This window comes from Aphelocoma coerulescens, chromosome 2 (assembly GCF_041296385.1).
Source record: "Aphelocoma coerulescens isolate FSJ_1873_10779 chromosome 2, UR_Acoe_1.0, whole genome shotgun sequence".
Taxonomy (NCBI): Eukaryota; Metazoa; Chordata; class Aves; order Passeriformes; family Corvidae; genus Aphelocoma; species Aphelocoma coerulescens.
Window position 1 is genome coordinate 90,045,331 of NC_091015.1, and position 23,592 is coordinate 90,068,922.

General features: G+C 39.4%; 2 long non-coding RNA genes across 2 annotated transcripts in view; both read right to left on the reverse strand.

Annotated features, from left to right (window-relative positions):
• LOC138105811 (uncharacterized) overlaps positions 1 to 8,921 on the reverse strand; it is a 49,750-nt gene extending 40,829 nt beyond the window's left edge. Inside the window, exon 1 of the long non-coding RNA XR_011148702.1 lies at positions 8,774 to 8,921. This is a non-coding gene — a long non-coding RNA (uncharacterized lncRNA). The remainder of the gene's footprint in view (positions 1 to 8,773) is intronic.
• A 6,555-nt stretch (positions 8,922 to 15,476) lies between these two features.
• On the reverse strand, positions 15,477 to 20,890 carry LOC138105812 (uncharacterized). The gene is made up of 3 exons (XR_011148703.1): positions 20,777 to 20,890; positions 17,143 to 17,236; positions 15,477 to 16,625 (listed from the first exon to the last, which is right to left on the reverse strand). It is a non-coding gene; the product is annotated as an uncharacterized lncRNA (long non-coding RNA).
• Between the last annotated feature and the right edge of the window lie 2,702 nt (positions 20,891 to 23,592).

Genomic DNA, 23,592 nt, shown 5'->3' on the forward strand with positions numbered 1-23,592 from the left:
ATTAAGACAACTAAATATAGAATGTGAAAGTTTTGAAATGAGAGAGAAAAGCACCAAGAAAGCTAATGTCTGTCATTACAAAAACAGCTGTTGTGCAATGGTAAATTATGGAGGTAACAGTGGTGACACCATGCCTAAGGCTGAATGAAGTAGCTGGCTTCAAAAGTGCGGATTTTTTTACGTGAAATTCCGGAAAATTTAATATGCAAAATATAGGTAGGCTATCCTTCTTACTAACGAAAAAAATTTAAAAATGGAACCTCTCTGGAAGTCTCATTGTCTTAGAGATTTTCTTTAGTGGCAATTTTTTACCATGCTGGATAGCAAACAAGGCAAAATTTCTGTCTTCTGGTCTACTCTGCATCATCATACTGTACTAAGCAGGAGTAGTTTTCTTGTCCAACAGGGTCCTGTGGAAACATAATAGAAGAGCTTAAACTCTGTCTTATGCTAATGAATTGTACCTCAGCCTTAGACCCACTGCACCCTGCAAACATGCATTTTCCAATGCTAAACACTGAGATAAATTGGCCAGATAACACATATCAACACTCAGATGACACACAGCTTTTTGTTGACAGAGCATTACTGCTGCTCCCAGTGATTCAGTATTTGGAGAAGACCGAGTACAAGATGAGAGAAGGCTGGTTGAAACTGAAGCTGAGGTAGGTGAAATGATAGTCACACCATCAGCAGCCTTATTCTAAAAAAACATCCGCAGCTTCTAGCTTACAGCTGGAATAGATCACCCTTCCTTTCTGACTGCCATGAGCATCTCCTGGGGAGAGAAAGGAGGGGGCCAGGGAGGAAGAAGTGCTGCTTGTGTAGAAGACAAAGTCTCTCATTCAGTCTGTTAAATAAATATCCAACACAAACCTCATCCGCAGTCCTTTGCTTTGTTTCTTCTATAAAACTGCATGTAGTAATTAAAAATAAATGGAAAAAGCCACACATAAAGCAATCCCCTGCGTTTCCACCTCAGCAAGTTGGGAAGAAAAGTCATGATAGATATGAGGTGCCATGGGAGAAGGTAACAAATGTGCAGGGCAACATGCACAGAATACAGAAGAACAAGAAAAATGAATTTAAATGCTCACTAAGTGGTCCACATTCAAATAAAATTATTTGAACCATTAATTCTACAACAAAGCAATGTCAGCCAGACATTAAATGCATAGGGACTTTTAGGTAAGTATTAATCTGTTGCAGAAAATAAATAAAGCCAAAACAGATAATATGTTTTAAATTAATATCTGTTAAATTGCTTCTACTTCATACAGGTTTTGTTCAAATATATTTGCCTTTAACTTGTATCCCAGAAAAATTTTTATAAATTTCAAGGTGTTATTAATATGTCTACTACTTTATGCTAATAACCCATGTTACTAAAACTGCTTTACAAAAGATTCATTTGGAGCATCAGTACATATTAAAGGCCACAAACTGTGTAACTATTAGCCTCTCCCCCACATGGCTTGAAAAAGTATTAAAATAGACTCACTTCAAACACCAAAGCACAACAAGCCCCACATCGTCCTGACAGGACTGATGTATTTTGTGTCACTCTTTGATTATAGCTTAAACACTAGATTAGCCACTATCACTTGGAAATTATTTTACTAAAGAGTTTTAAAGGTCTTCATCTAGTATCTTTCACCATCAGGTACTTCATGCAGTTGCATAGATAAAACATAAGCAAAATACAGTCCAACCTTAATGGATTACAGCAGCACTCAGCTCTCATAAATAAGGAGAGAGAAAAGACAGAAATAATTCACTCTAAACCCTCAGTAGAACAGGGGGTGTTTCTGAAACTGCCAGTGAAGGCAAAGGGCTGTGACTGCAGTACATTCATTTAGTTTCACTTGACTGGGGATTCTGCCTTTTTCCCTTTTACTGAGGAAGCAGGAACTCATGCAGTAGCTTCTTGGAGCTGCTGAGCCCAAGGCCATCAGGAATAACAGATCTAGGTTCTCAATGTCTCAAGAAAAGCCTCCATCTAATTTTGAGACTTCTTCCACAGGCAGTGTATGACTGTTTGTACATCTCTCCCTCCTCAGTGAGTCAGAGCCATGTCTACCCTACCAGAGCTTGAGAGTAGCTACTTATTTCAAGCTGCCACTTATGACAACTTCACACGTACATGGTGATGTGAATTAGGAAGGTTCTCCCTCTTCCCTGCTTTCCCCTCAGGCCGTAATTCCTTCCTACAGAGAGAGAAGGGTGTTGGATGGATCTAACATGCCCATGAAATACTGCTGCAGGCAGCACTTTAACTTCTGCATGCTCTGAGGGTGACCGATGAACATTTTAAATTCCATGTTGAGAACCCTTTGTACTAATTATGATGCTGTCAATTAACCATTGCTATGACTTCAGTGTATACATGCTCAGGACCTATTCATCTGCAAGGACTTCAGTGCTGTGGTTTCAGCTGCCCATTAGGACAGCAGTTCCTTCAGAAAACCTCAAAAGACAGTCTCTTCTTCCCTTTTTAATTTCGTTCCGTAAATTTAATTCCAGTTATTATGTGCATTGACAATAGCCTTTCTATGCTGTTTGTTTATAAAAAGTGACATTACTCCCTTTGAAAAAACAGGAGGAGGAATCTGTGGAAATAAATGTGCTGTGGCAGGGGACCACTTTGGAGTAAGGCTCCTTCACACAGGGTGAGCAGCTGTACAAGGAGCTTGCTGAGGGACCAAGTCCTTCAGAACTGCAAACCACCAGCAGGAAGCAGCCTCTGTGTAAGGAAGTGATTAGGTATTTATATCCTTCACTGTGGCCAGTAAACAGAATTAGTGTGACTTGGACCAAGTTTTAATTATACAGGAGCTTAATGATCTAAGCTGCTGTGGGAGGAGTGCGTGGGGGAAGAGAATGAAGGGTCAACAAAGTGCATCTGTCTGTTTTCTCTCCTTCCCTCTTCAGAAATGGCATTTACAAGGCTGCTTTTCTGGGGTTTTCAGGGTGTTTTTCCCCCTGCTTTTAGTCCAAGGGATATTAGATTCACAACTGGTTCCTGAAGAAGTGAAAAGCAAGGTGATGTTCAGTCATATTTCAAAGTATTACTCCTTACCAGCCTGTAAATCACTAGGCTTAAAACACCAGCAACCTCATCTCTCAACACACATCGTCAAACCTGCCAGACAGGTGAGAAAATCCTCTTTGAATGGCACCTGTGAGCTGGCACACTCTGTGAGCTGACAAAGTTGCTCTGCTGCCTTGACCGACTGTCTCAGTGAAGATGCAGCACTGATGCTATTACTGGCTGCTCTAATTAGAGCTCTCAGGGAGATGGGTCAGTTCCTACCTGTCTGAAAGGAAACTAATCTCCTGCATACTTAACTTCAGGAACCGTAACACGATTACATTTGACTCCTTATTTTTCCTACATCCTCACGAATTGCAATCAAACCGAGGCAAATTGAACTGAACATTACTGCTTCATTCCAGCTACCAGAAAAAGCTCTGAAAAATGTGCAGGTTCAGTCTGAACATTTTGATCCTTTCTGATTCTCTTTTGCATAGAGCGAACACTCCATGAAAATACCCAACACTTAGCTTGCCTAGGGATTCTCCCCAGTTCTGCTGCAGTTAGCATGGTAGAGAAATAAGAACACTTACACTATAAAATTCATAGTTTGCATTTCTAAATGCAGTTAAAGTCAAGGCCTTGGCTGGTCTTCCTAGGCAAATGGAGTACCTGTACAGGTTCAGATCTTACAAAAGTTAATTTACAGGGATTTCATCAGATCTTACAAAAGTTAATTTACAGGGATTTCATTAGCCCCTGCCATTCATTTTTAGTCTGGAAATAAGTAAAGATAACTGGAATACATGCTAAAGTAGTTAAACTCAGAGACTCCTGTTTTCAGTCACAAATACTGATATTTCTCTTTTTTGTCTTCCAAGTGCTAATTGCTGTACCAGGTTCCAACGAGACTCCAAACTGACAGAATACACATTACTGTCATATACAAAAAATAATGCCACCACATTCAAAAAATAGGGCCCTTGCATGTACTACTTGCACAAAAAAAAAAAAAAGCCTTTATGCAAGTAGTTTGCAGTGCCCCAGGAAAAAAGCAAAGGTGATCAACATCATAATGCCCATAGTGAAGCTGAAAAGCACCCTAACAATAAAGATGATCTGAAATGTGACTTTAAGCCAAACAAAGAACCTATTTTGTTTTACATGTGGACTGAGTATTGAGATAGCTCTAAACAGAAAGGTACAGCACAAAAAATTGCTGTTTACTGCCATCCTTTTTCATCAGTGGAGCTTATTATGATTCTGACTAATAAACCTCCTGTCAGCAGGGGTAAACCACTGTTTTGTCAGCTCAATTGCCACTCACCTGACCAGAGCACAGTCCTGCAATCAATCAACCCTGTCAGGACAGAGGCACCAAGTTAACAGATGGAGTAGGATTTGAGTTGTATCAATTTGCCCCACGAATGCTCAATCAGAGAAATTTTGAAACAGAATTGAATTACCGTTCACCTGTGCCTGTGCTGAGAGGACACACACTTAAGTTCTTGCAAGCAATATGCAGAGCACAGATGTGTGGGCAAGGCATTGATGCATAGCTCAGGTAAAGGTTACACAGATTTAACAGCTGCAATTACAAAGCAGCTATTCAAGCAGTTACGTGCTCCTTACCCTCTGCTGAGTCTGCAGAACACAGCTGCATGGTTCCTACACCTCTATTGAAATCAATTTATCAAAGGAATGGTTTTCTCTTCAAAATGGCTGGTACTGGTATTCAGCCTAACGAGGAGTATCAGCCTATGTGGTTAAAGCAGCCTTAAAATGGAAGTTACCTTTTTAATGTAAAGAGATTGATAAGAAATCAAGCAGATAGTATTATTCTGATAATCTATCTGATCATAATTTAAGGGATGATCAGATGGATTCAAGTGCCAAGAGAAGAAAAAGCTCAGGTTACCACACTTGAATACACAGTCCATTACATCATCATCTGTGAGTCAGATACCATAGAAACCCAAGTCTTGTTCAGTGTGAACACTGTACTGTTTGGTACAGCAAAAAACCTGTTTCTCTATGCCTAAAGATAAAAAAATGAAATTTCTAAAATAAATAAGAGAGAGAATTTTATTCTGTAAGCAGCTATCTACCATTTTAAGCCAAAGTTTTGCAGTTTATCATTCTGAACTAGACATCTTTTGCGATTAAATAGGCTTTCCTTTAGGCTATGCCATGGATAAATATAATTTGCAAATATGCTAAGTACTGTTTCTGCAGATTCCAATTTCTTCACAAACAGAAGGGAACATCACTTATTCACCTAGCATAACTGCCACACCAAGAAGTCATCCTTTAGATTTCAAGGAAAATAAAATTCTTTAAAAACCCACATGGTTTCATAAGGCACGGAGATGTACCTTCTCACAGACACTGTTATATATATTTACACAGAAACCATACAACAGAAAACAGTGTTGTCAGTTCCAAATGTCAGCTAATCCCATAACATAGCAGTAAAAAAAAGATCCAAAACTGATATTCTTGACTCCCTGACAAGCTCCTGTAAGCCCATGTGTTGCATAGGGGTTATGTGCTATCTAACTCTGTTGTGCCTATCAATCACATGCATCGAGAACCAGGCATTTCAGGGTTTTCATTCTTGCATGTAACACCACTAGTGCAAATCTGGAGGGCAATGCTTCAACACAAAGAAGTCATCAATGTGTACATCTGGGATTTACTATATTTCATGACTCTCACTCAACTTCAGTGAACGACAGTTTAAAAGGTTGCAGTCCCATAGAAAAACACTACAATGAGAGAGCTAGAGAACTACAAAATGGATTGCTTCGTAACATGGAAAGAGTACTAATAGAAAATCCCAAAGTTAGTTACTTAACTCTACAATAGTAAGCAACACTTGACCAGTATTTCCAAAATATTGGTATGGAGTCAAAATGAAGGTTTTAACTAGTACATTTATAAGGTTCTAGGCCTTCATTCAAATGGAAACAAAATGCACTGAACCTGTGTAAAACAAAACATATTTTTGTGCTCTGTGGCTTCGGGCTAGAATACTTCTACATGTACCCACTTCAGAGTCCAGCAGTGTGACTGGAACACAGCCAGCCTATTTTAAATGAAATTGAAACAACAGTTAGGAGGGGAGGAGAAAGAACTTATTAAGCAGAAAACAGCATTGACCTACAAATAACTTTTTTTTAAACATGCAAATCTGTTCAAGATAGCAGAGTCACTCAGCTCTAAATGTTGAATAAGGAAGAAAAACCAAAGGCTATTTGAAGAGAGATCCTGCTACAATTATGCTATTTGCAATGAATTAGAATTATCTGTAGTACATAAGAAGATGGAAGAATTGGAAAATGCAACTATGCTTTCAGAATACCCATCAAAATTATTTTAGGCAGCATTTTTAACAGAAGAAATAGAGATTAAAAGCAGGCCAGTGTAAAGATTACCAATTTTTTTGAAAATCATCCTTTATACGTGTTTTTCAGAATGAAGCAACTCTAATTTCAAGAGTTTTATTGTAACACTTCAAGCAAAACCTTTGGCTCTCCAGGACAATAAATGTGAGAGCATTAAGTACTTGACTTTCCTTTACAGAAACTATTCACCAAACTGAAAATTCACTCTTCGAAGCTGTTTGCTCTGAACAACACACAGATTACTTTAACTCTGTTAAGGCCACCTGACATTCAGGGCCAGATGCCCAGAGCATCAGGAAAAAAGAATGTTGCACAGGTTAAAACACAAAACAGAGAAAGAGGGTAGGATGAGAAACAGGACATCACTGGGAGCAGGGCTTGTTTCTGGAGAAGAAGCACCAAGTCAGATCATCTCGAGATAAAAGCCAGTAAAACAGACACAAGCAACCATTAAACCATGCATTGTCAGTGCCACTGCACACTCCTCACATTACACAGGATTCACAGAATCAGGGACATTGTCCTGCACATGAAGTGGTTACAGCACAGGCTTTTTCCATTACTTTTCTTTTAAGGTGAGGGAGGTCTGGAAACTACTAGAGTCAAATCAGGAGAACTGAAATCACCATGAGTACTACCCATATAGCATGGCTCTTTTGATGTCAGCAGAACAGTATTTTCCAGGGAGAGAGTTTCAGGTAGTTGGTCATTGGTGATAGTGCAGGATAGCAGGCTAATTACAGCACTATTTCTGCACAGCATCTTTCTGTCTCCTTGTAGAACCCTGTAATGAGAGACAGCTGGCACCATTTTTAAGGTGCCCAAGGTGAGAGAAGATAGCTGCTATGTACTGCCCCTACAAGCACAACAAATATCTCAGGGGCCGTGGAAACCATGGTTAAGAAAGGAACAGAGTAAATTTCCATAAGATTTCCTGTTTGGAGGATAAATGGCAATCTTACAATATTTTAAAGAGAGTTTCTTGAATCGCAATCCATGTTCTCAGCATGAATACCTGATTTTGACAATTATACTTTGAGAATTTCACAATACAAGGGAGAAAAAAATGAGAAGTTGGAAAAAAATGAACATGATATGTTGCCCAACTCATTGTCAATCAGGTACTGATCCAACTGTACAGTCAACCCACTTGAAGTAATAAACTAGCAAAACTTCACAGATGAAAAAAATGAATCGTGTTTTAACACTTATCAGTATAGAAAAGAGACCATTCTGACTTCCATTCAGGTAAAGAATCCAAACATTTGTGTAGGTTCTCCATTAATTTCAAGGGCATAAACTACCATGCAATACACACAGAAATACCTCACTGAATTGGAAACCTGACTCCTGACATACTGGTAAGATTTTTTTCTCTCCCCCAAGAGCTGCTCAGTACCTCTTCCTGCCATCTTTTTCCAACTCCACACTGCCTTTTTTATACCAATTCTATTATGAGTGCTTACTCACAGGTTTCTATCAGGCTCATGACTTTACAGCCTCCTGAATGCAGATATCAGCTGAAGTATGCGTGTATCAGTTAAACCCCAATGTTATTTTAAACTCATTGTACAGCTATTACTACACAATGATAAGTGGGTCAGCCAGCAAAAAGGTAAGAATATGCCACATAGGGTTTCTCACAAAGCTGAAATTTTAAGAACAAAAAGAACCCATAAAACTGCTTAGGTCATATCTACAGAAATGTGAACTTGTTTACAGAAGGCTCTGACCTGACTCATGGAGGGAACTTACCCATTAGTAAGCCCAGGTTTTTCCACTTCAGCTGCTCGCAACTCAACTTGCAGCGTCTTACCAAGAGAAATAGAAGTTTTGCCCATCCCCTCTGTGACCCACTGCAGCAGCATCTCAGGATCACATTTAGTGTCTTAGCATAGAAAACTCTCCCCTTCATTCTTGCCAGGATGTCTTTAGATACGGGAATCCAGGCTCTTCCTCTTTCCTTCCACCAGCTCACTCTAAGATGGCAGCAATTCTACTTTTTCCTCTGCACACACACCTCCCCCCTGAATTTTAAGAGGTTCTTAAGAAACAAGAAATATCCAAACTGAACAAAAAGTTTGGCCTTTGCTCAGCTGGTGCTCTTCAGACTACAAAAATTTGTTTTCATAAGTCATCTTCAACTCATAATGGAACACCTTAACTATATCCGTTTTTTTCATACTTGTGATGTTCAAGAACTATGTTAGCAGAGCACAGAAAGGAGGCTTTAATGAAAATGCACCACAAAGATCTCTGAAATGTATCAGTTACTTGCCCATAGGAAGGAGGGCCTTTGTTAAGAATTCAGTTCATTAAAAGAATGTCATACCTGTGCTGTTTTCATATACTGGTGTCTCCATTATGGAGGAAGGGGCACGTGGGATAACAATGCAAAAATGTGGATCCATTTCCTTTAAACATTTTGGGATTCATTGCAGGATAGCCCTGGTCTGCCAGGGTCCTGAGGGCACTAACACCCCATAAAGAGCTGTGACCAGCCTCACCTGAGGCTGCTCCCCACCCTTGAACCCAGGAGGTCTATTCAAGCTTAGCCCTGGGCCTTCACGCCTTGCCTGGGCCATGATAGAGGAGTGCTGCTCTCCACACCCATGTCTGGTCACTGAAGACCCTTAATTTAGGCTCTGACCCACAGACTGGTTTCCTGGCTCGACCTAAGCCTAGCCTTATTGCTATGGTTGTGCTGGCTGATCACTGCACCTACTCCTAACCCTGACCTATGGATTGACTTCCTGACCTTCAATCTGCCTATGGCCATGATATTGTATCACGATCCGAACTCTTGGTATTACTTGGCCACCACCTACAGATCTGTCCTGCCTGCGTAGTGTGGGTACTGGAGGGTAGGTGGGGACTAGTGAGGCCCTTGTGCTGCTACTCCAGGGATCATCCTCGACTTCCATCTCCCCATCCCTTAGGGAGCAGCCGTGATCTCAACATGGTCTACGTGCACAACACAGTATGATCAATAGGTGCAAAGCCTACTTTTAGAAAGGCAATCAAAAGATGATTTGCTGCCAAAATACTATCTTTTGGGAGTGCAAAAGGCAGGGGCTGAGAGTCCTTTGCTTGCGTTGTTTCTTTAAGTTCAGCATTTCCTTGGTTCATCACGTCTAATCTTCATGTGTATTAGGCATGCTTGGCTTAGTTATTTGAAGACAGCAACCATCCAAAATACTAAGTAAAATGAACTCTAGAAGCTCATGACACCAAAAGTCACACTCATGCACATTGAGTCCAATGGCCAAACTTTGGTTTGACCGTATTACCTATAGTTCAATAAAGGCAACTTGCTGTAGCATACCTGGCATGCCTTTGACTGACCCTTTCCTGCAATTAGACCTTTCTGTCCTGCACCAGGATTAAAACAAATTCCTACTAACCACTCCACAGGGAAATAAAGTCAGTGGATGAGAATTGCCTAGAATTTAACTTAATTTGGAGAAGCTGAAGAAGAGAAGTAAGTATGCAGTTGGTTTTAGATTAAGTTATCGTACTAGCTGCTTTTCAATTCTTTTGTTGTAAAGGTGCATAACAAATTAGGGAGAGACATCTCCCTCACAAGGGAAGAGGATGGCAGCATGAGAAGGGAAATAAATAGAATTCATATGCAATCAATAGTTTTATCACTTTAAAGGAGAAATAATGAACAATTTACTCCAAAACACCAAAGGCAGAGTTACTTTTATGGACTTCAGGGATCACGTGTTACAACCAGAAATAAGACTTTCACATGTCAAATCATCAGTCACTGTCTTACTAGTACAACCACCAAGAGACCTTGCCTTGTACAAATGACCATGACAGAGTTTGATATAAGGGACATAAATCTGCAAACTGTAATATTTCCGTAAAATAAGGAAAAATTATTTGTACATTTAGAGCTATAATGGATTCCTGGAAAAGAAAATAATTTTGATTTTTTGGAAGTATGTTTCAGGTTGCATTTAAGAAGCAGGCTGACTCAGGGTGCACTGACATAAAAGTAATTCAAAATAATTTTTTTAATTGATTACCCTTTCCTAAGAGCAGATTGTTGGACATTATAGTGGGCCTTGTTAGACAACTTAAGAAAGTGCAGGCCAATACTTGCATGAGAGTTGGACAAATACAATTTATAGTTCACTACAAAAACAAAGGCCTTCCTTTTATGGGAAACAAACAAACAAAAAACAAACAAACAAAACAAAACAAAACCATTCATCCAGATGAAGTATGCAAACATAGATATTTTCACTACATACTTTGAACTATTCCACAAGATTACAGAAATCCATTTGAAAAAAAACCTATATGCAGCAAATCTACATACCAAACTATTAATTTTAGAGTAAATAAACTTAATTTAAAAAAAATTATGTAAATTGTTTTGCAAAATTTTAGATCAACAAACTCTATTTCTTTTTACCCTCAGATTATGAAGCTTATTACAGAAATAAAAAAATGTTATTTTGTACAATCTCTTCCACCACTAGTTTAAACTTCATTACACAATATGATGAAGTCACAGTCCTGTTTTCCAAAAGAAGGCAGGAAAGACCTGACCACAGCAGAAAGAATCTTGGGATGTAGGGGCACAGGGGAAACAAAATTACCAATCACTTAAGTACTGCAAGGAAAACAGGAGTGGTGAAGTGCACGCTAAGTGAAAGAAACAAGGCTTCTGTTTACCGATGAAGGAGAGAGTCATCTTTTTCTTGTGTAATCTGTCAAGTAAGAAATGTTTGATTTGGGCAAAAACCAGCAGTAGAAGAAAAAAGAGTGCTACTGATCAGTGTCAAATCACCTTACATGTAGACCTAGACTAAACTTAGAATGAGACTCCTTGTACAAAAATACCTGAAAAAAAAAGGACCATATGTCTCTAAACATCAAAACACTGATGTTTTGTTTATCATACTACCAAAAGAACTTAAAGTAATTAAACTGCAAGAAGGACATCTTTAGGACACACTTCTTAATCCACCTTATCTCTACAACAAACCTGGAGCTCTTGTTCAGACTCTATTTGGATCCCTGTAAGTTTTCTGCCTCCTGTTCTGCTATCACTTAATTCTATGTTTTCATACTGCTGCTGGTGCAGCATGAGAAATACCCTTTGAGGTTCTTGACTTGACTACAGCATTTTCTAGATTCTAAATAGAGAAAAGTTTTGTGTGATACTGTAAGGCAAACAGCCATGCTACGTAGGTAGCAATTTAGCCAGCATCTCTTTATATATAATCTCTTTCCTTGGTTATCAAAAGACAAGCTACAACTTCGTTATTGAGTTCTTCCTTGACCTCCATAGTTTTGTAGTTTAGATTTACACAAAATCAGTTCTGTAATTCCTAAGAAGTGGGAGGATTCTTTCTTCCTGATTTAACAAGAAAAAGAAAACTACTCCTTTTTTAAATCATACTCAGTACTTTCCAGCAAGATATGAGGTCTGCTGCGATGGGATTACAGTCACGGGGGTAAAAGGAATGCACAATCACTGTGAAAACCAGGCAGAATACAAGTCTTTGTACTAGTCATAATCCATGCATTCAGAGCAGACCACTTAACTGCAAAGCTCGTATCACTCCAAAGATTTTATCTGCACTAAGTACAGTAAACCTTTCACAGACATACCTACTGATTCTACTTGTTCCCTGGAAATAAGAATGATGAGGAATCAGAAGATGCAGTTGCAGGGAAAATCACGCTGAGGTTGAGTGATCTTCCTTCGGGCAACTGAATACTGGCTCTGGAAATGGAAATTATGTGCCCATCTCTGACACAGCCCCCATGGGATGTGGGACATTCATGCAAGACAGAAATTTCAGAAGTGCCAATTCCAGACACTCACAGGACACTCATCAGTCTGGCTCAAAAATTCACAACATATGGAGCTACAAATGAAGTTGTGGAGAGGGAGGCATGCTTTGAACATGTCATATAGTATATGTGGGTTTTAACATTCAGATTTTAAAGGCTTCTCAGATCAGATATTTCAAGTTACCCAAGAGCTTTGACTTTAATTTCTCTGTGTTTTGATTATCACCTTTAAGTTAGAGCAATGCCCTTTATACAACTAATGCAAGTATCTATGAGAGTTAATTTCCATGGAATATGGGTACAAAGTACCAAAAAGAAATGTTCACAAAAATCCTGCCAGCAGATGTGGCACACTCTGCTGTAAATACAGTCTAGCAGTATGAAGGGAATGGGAATAAGAGAACCTCTGGCAGCTTTGCAACAGCTTTCTGTGAGTCCTGAGTTGCCCAGACATACCTCAACATCTCAACCCTTCTATCTGCTCATGGCCCCTGGGGGACACAGCTGTCTCCTCTTGCCCCACCGTGCCAGCTCCTCACTCAGGCCCCACAGGAGCAGAAGGAGAAGAGTTTGCGAAGTCTGTCAAGACACTCAGATACCTTACAGGGTTATTTCCCGTAATTTGTCTGGCTATTGAACAACTTCTTGCCTCAATGAGGGAATTCATATTTTTGGGGATGACTTACTGGCATTCTTCTGTGTGAAAAGTGTTTTACTGTGGACATTATGTATCAATTTATATGAACAAAATACTGATTTGGTCAATAACACAGGATAAATACATGCGGTTTTCATTACTGTATCAGACACAGCAGTATTTAGCCACTCTGGGATCACAGCAGTCTTGGGAGGGCTGATTCTCAGTTTTGCCTCGGAATGAAAAATAGGATATGATGATCTAAATAAAGATTGCATCAATGCCCACAATCAAGGAGCCAAACTAAAATTGTTGACAGGAATGGAAAAAGACTGTCTGAACAATCCCCACACCTCTATTCCTGCCCCAATGACCTCACTTACTGTAATGTTTCAAACAGTTTAACTGCCACAGACTTTCACACACACAGACACCAAAAGAATAATCACAGGAGTCAGAGGAAGCAAAAGTTACAAATACTGGATTATATTGGATGTCTTCACTTGGTCATCACAGAGGTTTAGGACTACGAAGCTTCTTTTACTGATAAATTCGTCCTTTAATACGTGATGTTCAATTTGTTTAAATATAAAGCACTACATTTTCATTAAGATCTAAACTCTGCTAGGCTGCCTCAGATTTCCCTGCCAGTGCTTTCCCTAGATGGAGACTCTCAAAGAAGCAGAACCCTCATTTCTCCTTTCCAGAACTGGCATGCCATTAGACTAACCAGAGAGCCACTCCTCAGTGTCAGGCCGAGGGCCAGGGTACATCACAGAAAGAACTCAGTCACTGCAAATGTGCTCTGGGTGAATATCTTCTGACAGAATGAAAGTCTGGCCCATAAAAGACAGTGGGGGGAATTTATGTTGTGAAGCTCGAGATTCAATCATCTCAATCTCCACTACAAATAAGGGACCCACTCCCTTTTGACAGATGTCTCCAGCTTTGAGGACTCTCATCAAGTTAAAAGCCAAAAAATAAACCTCATCCAGGTAGAATCACAAGTAAAAACTTTTCCCAGACAGTGAACAACTTTCTCTAGTGAATATTTTCATGCCTTTTTAGATAGAGTTAATATAAATTTTTTCATGCAGTTGCAAATGCAACAGACCAAATTCTCAAAGTAAAAAAAAAAAAAAAAAATTAAAAGAATCATTGCATGTTTCTAGAGCACAAAGAGCCCAGTGTATTATGTTTTCATAGACTTTATGTGTATTAGTGTTAAAATTTTCCCTTCATACAGGAGATTCCAGTCCCACAGTCTTACCACTGCTGTTTGAACGGAAGCCCCAGTCTTACTCAGCATGAGCTGTTTGGTTTTGTTCAGAGGAATAAATCTAATAGGATAACATGCTCCTTGTAGACACTGGTGAAACTACTGAATGTAAACATCTGGATTTACTTTATATTTTCAATAAAATTACACATTTTATTTTTGATTCAGTAGGCAGTAAAATACAATGAAAACAGAGCTCCAGATTTAAGTAGCTTTTGCTGCATTTTTGAAAGTCTTTTATTATGAAATACACCTTGTCTCTTCCTTCCCTACCAACTATTTTGTTGTATTTATCATTTCTACAACCATCATAGGCAAAGTCAAATTTTTTTTTTTCCATTACAAAGGAATATCAGATTGACAGGTTTTAAACCTGAATGCCTTTGTTTTTAAAGCCACTGGAAAGGTTCTGTTCATTAAGGTACATGAGTCACATGCTGCAAATCAGTAGTGGGGGGTGGCATCTGTAACTCTCTTCCTGCCCCATATACAAATGGGGTTTCAGTGCAGGCTAATGTAAAGCAGAGGGAATAAGCTGTTGAGGGCTTAAGTCACTCTATACCATATAACTCAGGTTCAGATAGGGACTAGCCATAAACATATAATTAATTCATGAACAATATGAAAGAAAGAAACTATACAACTATAGAATTAGTTGTGGACTGGTTTTGGAAGGAAACTCTAAATGGTAGTACTGTCAACTGTTCAGCCTTTCTGTCGTGGCAGGTGACATGTCAGGTTTATATTTAAGCTACCTATCCACCTGCTAGGAAACCAAGAACAGCAGCTGAAAAACCAGCCTAGAATCAATCCTACTTCTAACATTACTTGTAAAGACAGCTTTTTTTGTGAAATTCTGTACCCACAGGTACTCTGCTGTCCAGAAATCTCCACAGGGCCTAAGGGCAATGTTTCTGGACAATGTTTGCAGAGCACTCAAGCACACTGTTCCCTGTGTCTTGGGTAACATGAGCCTTTCAATTTGATCGAGTTACTTCTCTTACAGATGGAGACATTCATAATTTGTTATTGTTATTGTTAAAACAACTGAGGTTTTGAAGGCAGGAAAAAACCCTTATGGAATGAGGTTTCTGAAACATGACCAAGCCAAAGCCACCAAAAATAAGTCTGGCCTGTCTGCAAAACAAAACTCTTAGTCTGTCTCAGTCCATTCCCTGTGTTGCAGCTATGCTTCCGGCAATATGAACTCACCTTGTCACTTAATTACAAGAGGAAAAGCAACCTAGACACCCCCAGGTCAGTAGTTGAACCCCAAGTCATTCGCCCAACAGTCTGGGAAACATTAGGAGAATAAGGTTTTATTCTCATTGTATTCCTATTAGAAACAAATATACATGGAAGGCAGGGTTTAGAAAAAGGAATCTAAACAGCACAGACTGCACAAACATGCAGGGACTTCAGCCACAGGACTCCAGGTTTATGCCAGCAGAAATGGGGGATGACACGTGACCAGCCGACACTCTCCAGACATTTTCAGGGAGCCAGAATGTGAGAGACATTGCTGAGATGGCCATGCAAGACTTAGCGAAGGTTCAAACTGCTGTAGTTTCCTTCAAATAGTTAACAGCAAATTTTCCTGTTAAACTCCTCTTTCTTCAGTAACTATCAGTTAGAACTTTATTAACTAATCAAACTGTGTAGCACAAAAATAATTATGTCAGGAGACTTCGGAGTGTCACTTGAAAGGCACTCTGAAAACAAAACACTGTCCCCTTTTTCCCTTACATGAAAACCACACAAAACAGCAATTACAGGGAAACCATGATAAAGAGAAAAGGAAGAGATCTTTGAGTCTTTCTCTGAAGGATCCCACACAGGATATTGACTTGGCCAGATGATGACTATGGAGAGAGAATTCCAGATGTGTGGGTCTCAGCTAGGAAAACCTTCCTCTCCCCTAGACACCCACACATATCCACTTTATGCTACTCTTAAGCAAGCTCTGGAATGAAAAAATAAGAATTATGGGTGAAATATTTGACATGAACATACACCCTTGGCTTACGCAAGCCCCTTGATGGATTCTTGAGAGTAAATGTGTACCATGCAATTTTCCTTGAATAGAAGGAAATGCCAGACACTTACACAGTGATCAAGCTACCACTGAACCTCTCTGCCTCCACTAAAGAGAGCTGTATACTTGAGGCTGGTAGAAGAGGTTTGGTTGTCAAAGTGATCTCAGGTTTTGAGCTGTGTGCTAGTAACCATTAAGAACTCCACATTTATCTTGCAGGTCTTATCTGATATAATTTATTTCTCATTTCAAACATCAGGAGCAACTGAAGGAGTCCTATATGATGATTTCTTGACAGCTGTTTCATACTGGTATACCAGTGTTGACTGTGACTCTCATATGCCCTGCATGGATACCAAACCATCATTTCAGGCTTCCTCCATTTTTCTTCAAGTTAGAAACTTTCTTTGAACCTAAGAAATCAACCAGAACATAAGTAGGACTAAGGAACTATGATGTCTGTACTAATAAGAGAAAGATAAATACCATCATGCCTCTCAGAACTGATACAATCTATTTGTGTTCAAAGTATTAAGAGACCATGTGAGGCATGCAGTTGTGGAAGAGACATGACATGACTGCAGCAGTTTTTACTCTGTATTGAGATTAAATATCCTGTGAACCTAGTGGCCTTTTGGTTGAAAACACACTGTTTATTCTTTCTGGCCTGAGAAGCCAGCATTCACAGCAACTCTTAAGTCATACGACCTTCAGGAGAATAAAGAGCTGATATTTGCACTTCATCATCATAAGTCAGGAAGGATGACTCCACTTCCCGATTGCCAAATTTACCATAAATCCCAAAAAGTGACTGTGAAAAACAGAAGTTCCAGGAGCTCAGGTCTTCCCGAAAATTTATCACAATGGAAAAACAAAGTAGTTTACCCTTTTCCACACCCACACTCCAAAGGAAAATTATATTCTACCTACTGATCACAGATCTCTGCCAGCTGGTCAAGCCATTCTATTGTCCTAGTCTGGATTGCTTTCCTTGCTGGGTTTTAGTCTTGGAAGAAATTCATCACTGAAAAAAACCATGAAAAAATTTCTCTTTCACTGCTGTTCAGAGAACCTATATGCTCACACCAATAGGAAGTTTAGACCCATGATTATAGTTTAAAAAAACCACCTTTTCAGATGGCAAGCTCAGAAAAGACTAGTCGGTCCCACCTGGTCCCCTCATTAGTTTCCGTATATAATTTTCCTTTCATTACTATTGCAAATTAAGGAGCAATTTGGTATGGAGCATGCATCCACAGGCACAAGAGTAGCTGAATTATCACACAGACTTAATAGGATGCATGGCATTCCTAAATACTTTTAATTGAATGTACGAAAAGAAAAAAAATCACTTCCTCTGATAGAAAATAATCAATTTAAAACATATGCTTTGCTTTTTCAGCTTGAATACTCCAATACTTGAAGGTCAGTGTCTTTGGGAATTCCTGTTTCTAGCCACTGTGGGGCAGAAAGTGAAGCGTGCATGTTTTGTGCTTGCGTGTTTAATCCACCATAAGATTTCTACAAATGTATGCATCTTGTAATAGCCACATATCAATCCAGATTCTGTCCCTAGTTACAAGGTTAAAGCCTCCTGAAGCTTGGCTGAAGCCATCCCTCAATTCCAACTAAATAAATAGCTAATTATAGCCATATGTTGATGAGTGACAGATCTGTAAAGGCAGACTTTTGAAAAAAAAATTAGTGGATAAGAAAGCGCTCAATTTCACCGAGAAAACATTCACTTTAATTACAAGCTGTTGACTCAGTATTTTAGTACTGAACAGCAATGGCATGTGGAGATAACAATCAAAACCAAAGAAGTTGACCTAAAAATGCTTTTTTTTCTCTTAAACACTGAAACTACAAAACAAAATTTGCAGCTTGTTTTGGAAAAGCTCCATTATTACTGATTTTTGACCTTCATGACAGTTACCTCACTGTCTTGGGAAAGGCAGGAGCACACCGTCATAAAGTGTTTTGAAGTTTACTGGCATAGAAATAAAGCTTGTCAAGATGGTACCATCAGTCACCTAGATTTTAACCCCTGCCTCTTTGTGTCCTTCCTAAGAATGCAGTTAGGCAACAACACAAGGACTTCCTGTTTTAAAATTGCTGTTTGCACAGTCTGATGGAAATGTAATGATGGGTCTGTGCTTCTGGTAATTGTGGGTTACCCTGTCACAGTAGTTTAGCAAGGGATAAAGGTGGCGGGGGGTAAATGGGGAGGATGTGGCCACCCCATTAAAAAACAAAGCAGTGGGAAGATGTCCACCTGACTGAGGATGCTTCTAAGAAGTGACAAGCTGCTGAGATTCACCACAGAGCCAGAGAGTTTATTTCTCTCATGGAACTGGTGGATCCTCCATGCCATCCTCACCCTCTCCCCAGCCAATTTTTCCCCCATGTACAGTAAGAACTTGCTGATCAAGAATAGAAATAAAAAGAAAGTACAGATTTTGAATATAAGTGTAATGCCCCACTGCAAACAGAAAGGTGTGACTGCATCCTTGATGATTAACATGGCTAGAGATATTTTCCTTATCTCTAGATAACCAACAGGGTGAAACACCAACTTCAAAAAGGTGATTCAGCCACTTTCAGCCACATTTTGGAACTGCCTACCTATCTCCTTCCAGCATCTGAGGAGAGGGGTAGAACAGTTTTCATCTGACGACACACCTCTCATTTTAGAGGGCAGAAACCGATCTACCACATTGATGCCACAGCCAGGCCCTGTCTAGGTCTCATCCCCATTATTGCTTTTGAATGAGAGTGCCAGTGACACATGAGATACTTTGGCATAGATGCCTTCCAGAGCAGTACTGTCTAAAAAAACCCCACCTCAATAATGCTGAAGTTTCCTGCCCAAAATATTTGAATAATCCTGAGAGAGCTCAGGACCCAACTTTCAATGAGTCCTCTTACTCTGTTAGTAAGGCATTTGTTAGCCTAGCTGTTTCCTGTCTCTGGAACAAAGGGAAAAAAAGGGAAAGGATACAAGAGACCCTAAAATCTATTAGCATTTGACATTACTTGCATCAAAATGATGCTATTTATCAAGGAACAACCTCTTGGCCTTGCAGCATTGAAGCCTTTCTTGGCAGCACACATAAAATTCAGATTTCACAACGGTAAAATGGCACACCTGATTTTAGCTGCAGATAGAAGCACAACACAATTCTTCAACAATTCAGCTGCTGCTGATTATTGGTATAAGCTTTTATTATTAGTATAAGCTTTCAGACTTCTAAAGAAAATGGACCTATGATCCTGTCTCCGTAGATTTGTACTACCTCCTTCATCTAAAAAAAAAGACATTTCTACATATTTTTTTATTTTTGTAAAAAATATTTAATATTGTTGCTGAGAGACAAGCAACATACAGGGAAATCCTTGTAATGCTACATTTGTGTTTATAATTACTGCCATATATTTTCATTGTTGTTAAGTGTTTCAATGAATGCTATCTTAATATTGGGGATAGAAAGTAAAAAATCACCCTGTTTCATTGGTGAGGATTTTTGTATGGATAGACATTATCTATCTATCTCATTCCCTGAGCTGACAGGGTCTCCATCTCTAAAAAGATGGCCTAAAGTGTTGTGAATATGCAGATGTTTCTGTTGAAATCCTTGCCAAGCATTTTGGCAGCTATGAAATAAACTCTCAGTGTGTTGTTTTTGATGGAAACCATATCTGATGGATGAGCATCTTAGCTTCATTCACTGACACTGCTTTAGCCCAAATGTTTTTATATAATTTCTCAGAATAAGAGATAAGCACTCTGAAGAACAGAACATAGCAGAACATCACAAGCAATACATGAAACAATGGTCATTCTTCTAGCAACCACAGTTCAGAAGTTTCCCCATGCATTTATGTCTTCACTACAAGAGCAGGAGACGTCATTAAGTGAAGGCAGCTGACAGGCTCCTAAAACTTGGCAGCTTGGTCAAAATCTCCAGAAGCTTTAAACAGCATTTATATTGTCAGCACCAACCAATAAAGTAAAATCAAATATTTAGTCTTCATATTCACTTTCCAGGAGTTCATTTTCATGTTTTCATAAAATCCACCAGCTAGAGCACAGATGATTATTTTTTGGAGCACTTTTCAATACCAGCAGGATGTCATCATAGAGGTAAATTGCAAAATAAAAATGTAACTAATTAACTTTGACAGTGCATTTATTTGATGAAGTATCATCTTGCATAGCACAGAGTCAGTTACAAGCACCTGCTACCAGAATGAAGAAATCACTGTTAATCTGCTTATCTGTGAGGCTCCTTTAGCTTCCAGACTCCTTCTGATGCAGACTCATGGGATCCCAGCAGTGGTATCCCTATGCCTAAAAAGCACGCAAGCAGCAAAACCTTGCTTCCTTCCATGGTAAAACAGCAAATGGGTGTATTGATTAAGAAGAAATGTTCCTGCTTAGACCATGGAAGTGTAAACAGAATGGATTAATAGAGATTTGCAAAAGATTAAAATTTAAATCTCTATTCAATTAATTAATATTTACAAAGCATGTTCAGTAACTAGCAAATCCCAGATTATTTACCTTTGATAAAGCAGTATCAAGGGGAGAGCCCAGTGCTGGGGCCCCTTCTGGAGGTCTGGCTCCCTGAGGCTGAGGGCCAATATGGACTGTCCATTACTAATGAATGCATTTACATTTAACACTGCACCTGGAAGAATTAGTATTTTCACTTATCGCAAGATGTGAAATAAATAAATTACTATCAGCAGATGCTGCCTGGCAACAAGGGATCTGCCAAACTAGAATCAGGTGCTGGAAGAGGGCACAAGCAGGCTAATATCCTCCCAAGCCACATAAGAAATCTAAAATGCTGCTTCACAAAGTGCAGCTGGTGAACAAACATTATGATTGACTGGCTGAAGCTCCATGCATGCAGGATGGCCTTGAGCTGAACTAAAACCAGCAATTCATCACACAGCTGCACTTGCCCACCTACCCTGAATTTAGCTGCTTCCATCCTTTCGCTGTGTATCTGAGGTTGTAGTGCTCCTGTCTGCATTAAGCTCCAGATGGGTATTGTATACTCTTTCCCAAATCCCGTATTTGTTTGCTTTGGAAAGAAGACAGGCCTGCCCTGGGAAATGGTAGGTAATTGAACTACAGTACAAAACATTTACAGACCTCACTTGGAACAAGTTTCCACTAATTCATAAATTTTGGGGGCCACTTTTGTGACTGTGAAGAAGAACTTCCATTTTCAGAAACTAAAGAGAACCACTCCACCTTGGTGGAGCACCTGTGTATCCTATGCCCTGGACTCCACTACCTTTAAACAAAAGGTTTTGCTCACTTTTCTGCAAAAAGTGCCCAAAAATGCAGTGTTTTCTGACATTTTGCTAGCAGCAACTATATGGAAGAAAAATTTGGAACAGCTTCAGCACTTGAAGGACAGTTCAGGTCAAATGTCCCCATGGCAGTTTTAACCTCCCATGGTGTTTCCTGCATGAATGAACAATTTCATGGACTAGAAGACCACACTTCTCGTGTTCACCCATATCCTGGGAAGATTACCATCTCTGGTCCAGACAGCCACAAGAGGTCAAGCCTCCAGTCATACCCAGGACTGCAACCAAAATTGGAAGATTACTACTGAGAACGGATATCACAGAATTTCCCATATGCTGCATTAGCAAACTGAACTAAAAATGCATTTATCCTTCAACAAAGGAAGCTTGTCCTAGACATGGGACGAACTTGCTAATGAAAAGAGAAGTTAATTTTTAGATACTTTGTTCCTGGTTATGCAGTAAAAACATTGACAAAACAATCAGGGTAACAGCTTGAGATCAGAGCAGAACAAAACCTTAACATTAACAAAGCAAAAGCATCCCTCAAGGGAAACTTGCAAACATCTCTATTTATATTTTTTTTATTTAACAATCAAACAGAAAACACAATTTATCTGTACTATTGCTTATATACCAGAAGTACCCAAAGGAATTAAATTCAATACATATGTAAAAATAAAACCAAAATATTCTGGGTTTTGTTTGTTTATGCCTTCATTCCAGAGATGCCCAGATGTGCATGAGGGATAATGAAATGTTAGAAAGAATATCAAGCTTTGTTCAGTGAATTTTGATAGGACTGGAAGTGTCAGACCTATAGAAAAATATACAAAAATTTAGTTAAGTTTCATATGGAGCATTAATAAAGACTTTTATGAAATCTGGGACCCTGAATGACCTAACCAGTTCTGCATCCACATTTGGGAAAAGTGGGAATCAGATGGAGGAGTTTGGTATATGTCAGTAAATATTAGTCAAAATAAACCCAAGAATTTGCAGTCAGTTAATAGAGAACTGGTTATCAGCTTCAGCTGATTCGCTCTGGAAAAGTTAAACACTTTTTTTTTCCTAAAGTACTGCTTGAGAGAGTAACAAAAGAGAGGTTCCATTTTAGAAGAATGATCTGATTAGTGTGGTAAGAGGGACTGTAAGAAGCAAAAAACTGAGAAATAAATCTCAACTCCATCTCCTCAGGGCAGCTGTACACCTGTATCTCCAGTTAGCTCAGGGATGAAATGTTCTGCACAGGGAGGCCTCAGGGTCAATCATTTAAAAAGTCAATGAAATAATGAAAGTTAATGTCAAACTCTGTTATCAAGCAGCAAGTCCGTTTGAGGATGGCATATACACACCCAGTACCAAGGCTTCATCACTATGGATTTCGCTCTCAGTAGCTAATCTAGCTTACACAGATCCCTCATCAGCCAGAATCTGAAAGCACATTTTGGGAGTCTGACCACTGTGAGCAAGTGATCAGCCCCAGATTTCATGTTGTGCATAACAACTTCTCATCGACCTAGAAGTTCAGCACGAAGCTTCCAGAGGGGTTTTTCTGTCACATTCTCAAGCATAGTAAGGAACTGCTGTTCCATAGGGCAGAACTCCTTTGCCCAGTTTAGCCCTTATTTTCATGCTGAGGAGAAAGACTCAAAGCCCATCAAAACTATGCAAAAAAGCACCACAAGGAACACTCACTCTGCTAATCCTTCCACAGAGGCCACCAGCAGTGGAACGTGAACACTTAGTGATGGAGAAATTCCACAGCACTCCATTCCTTTCCTCCACTTGTGCAAATTCCCACACAGAGAGGCGACGGTAGCATGGTAACTATTAAGTGAACAACTGAAATATCGCGTGCATTACACCATAAAATAAGATAAAAAGAGTTATTTTTCTATACTACAACTTGTAAGTATAAAAACTGAGGTACCCCCCAGTGGGAACAAGCAGAAATTGCTGTCTTGCTGGTGACAGGTCTTAATTTGCTGCAGAGACTTGCAGGCAGCACAATGATGTGTTTGCTCTCACACTACAAAAGCAATTATTTTT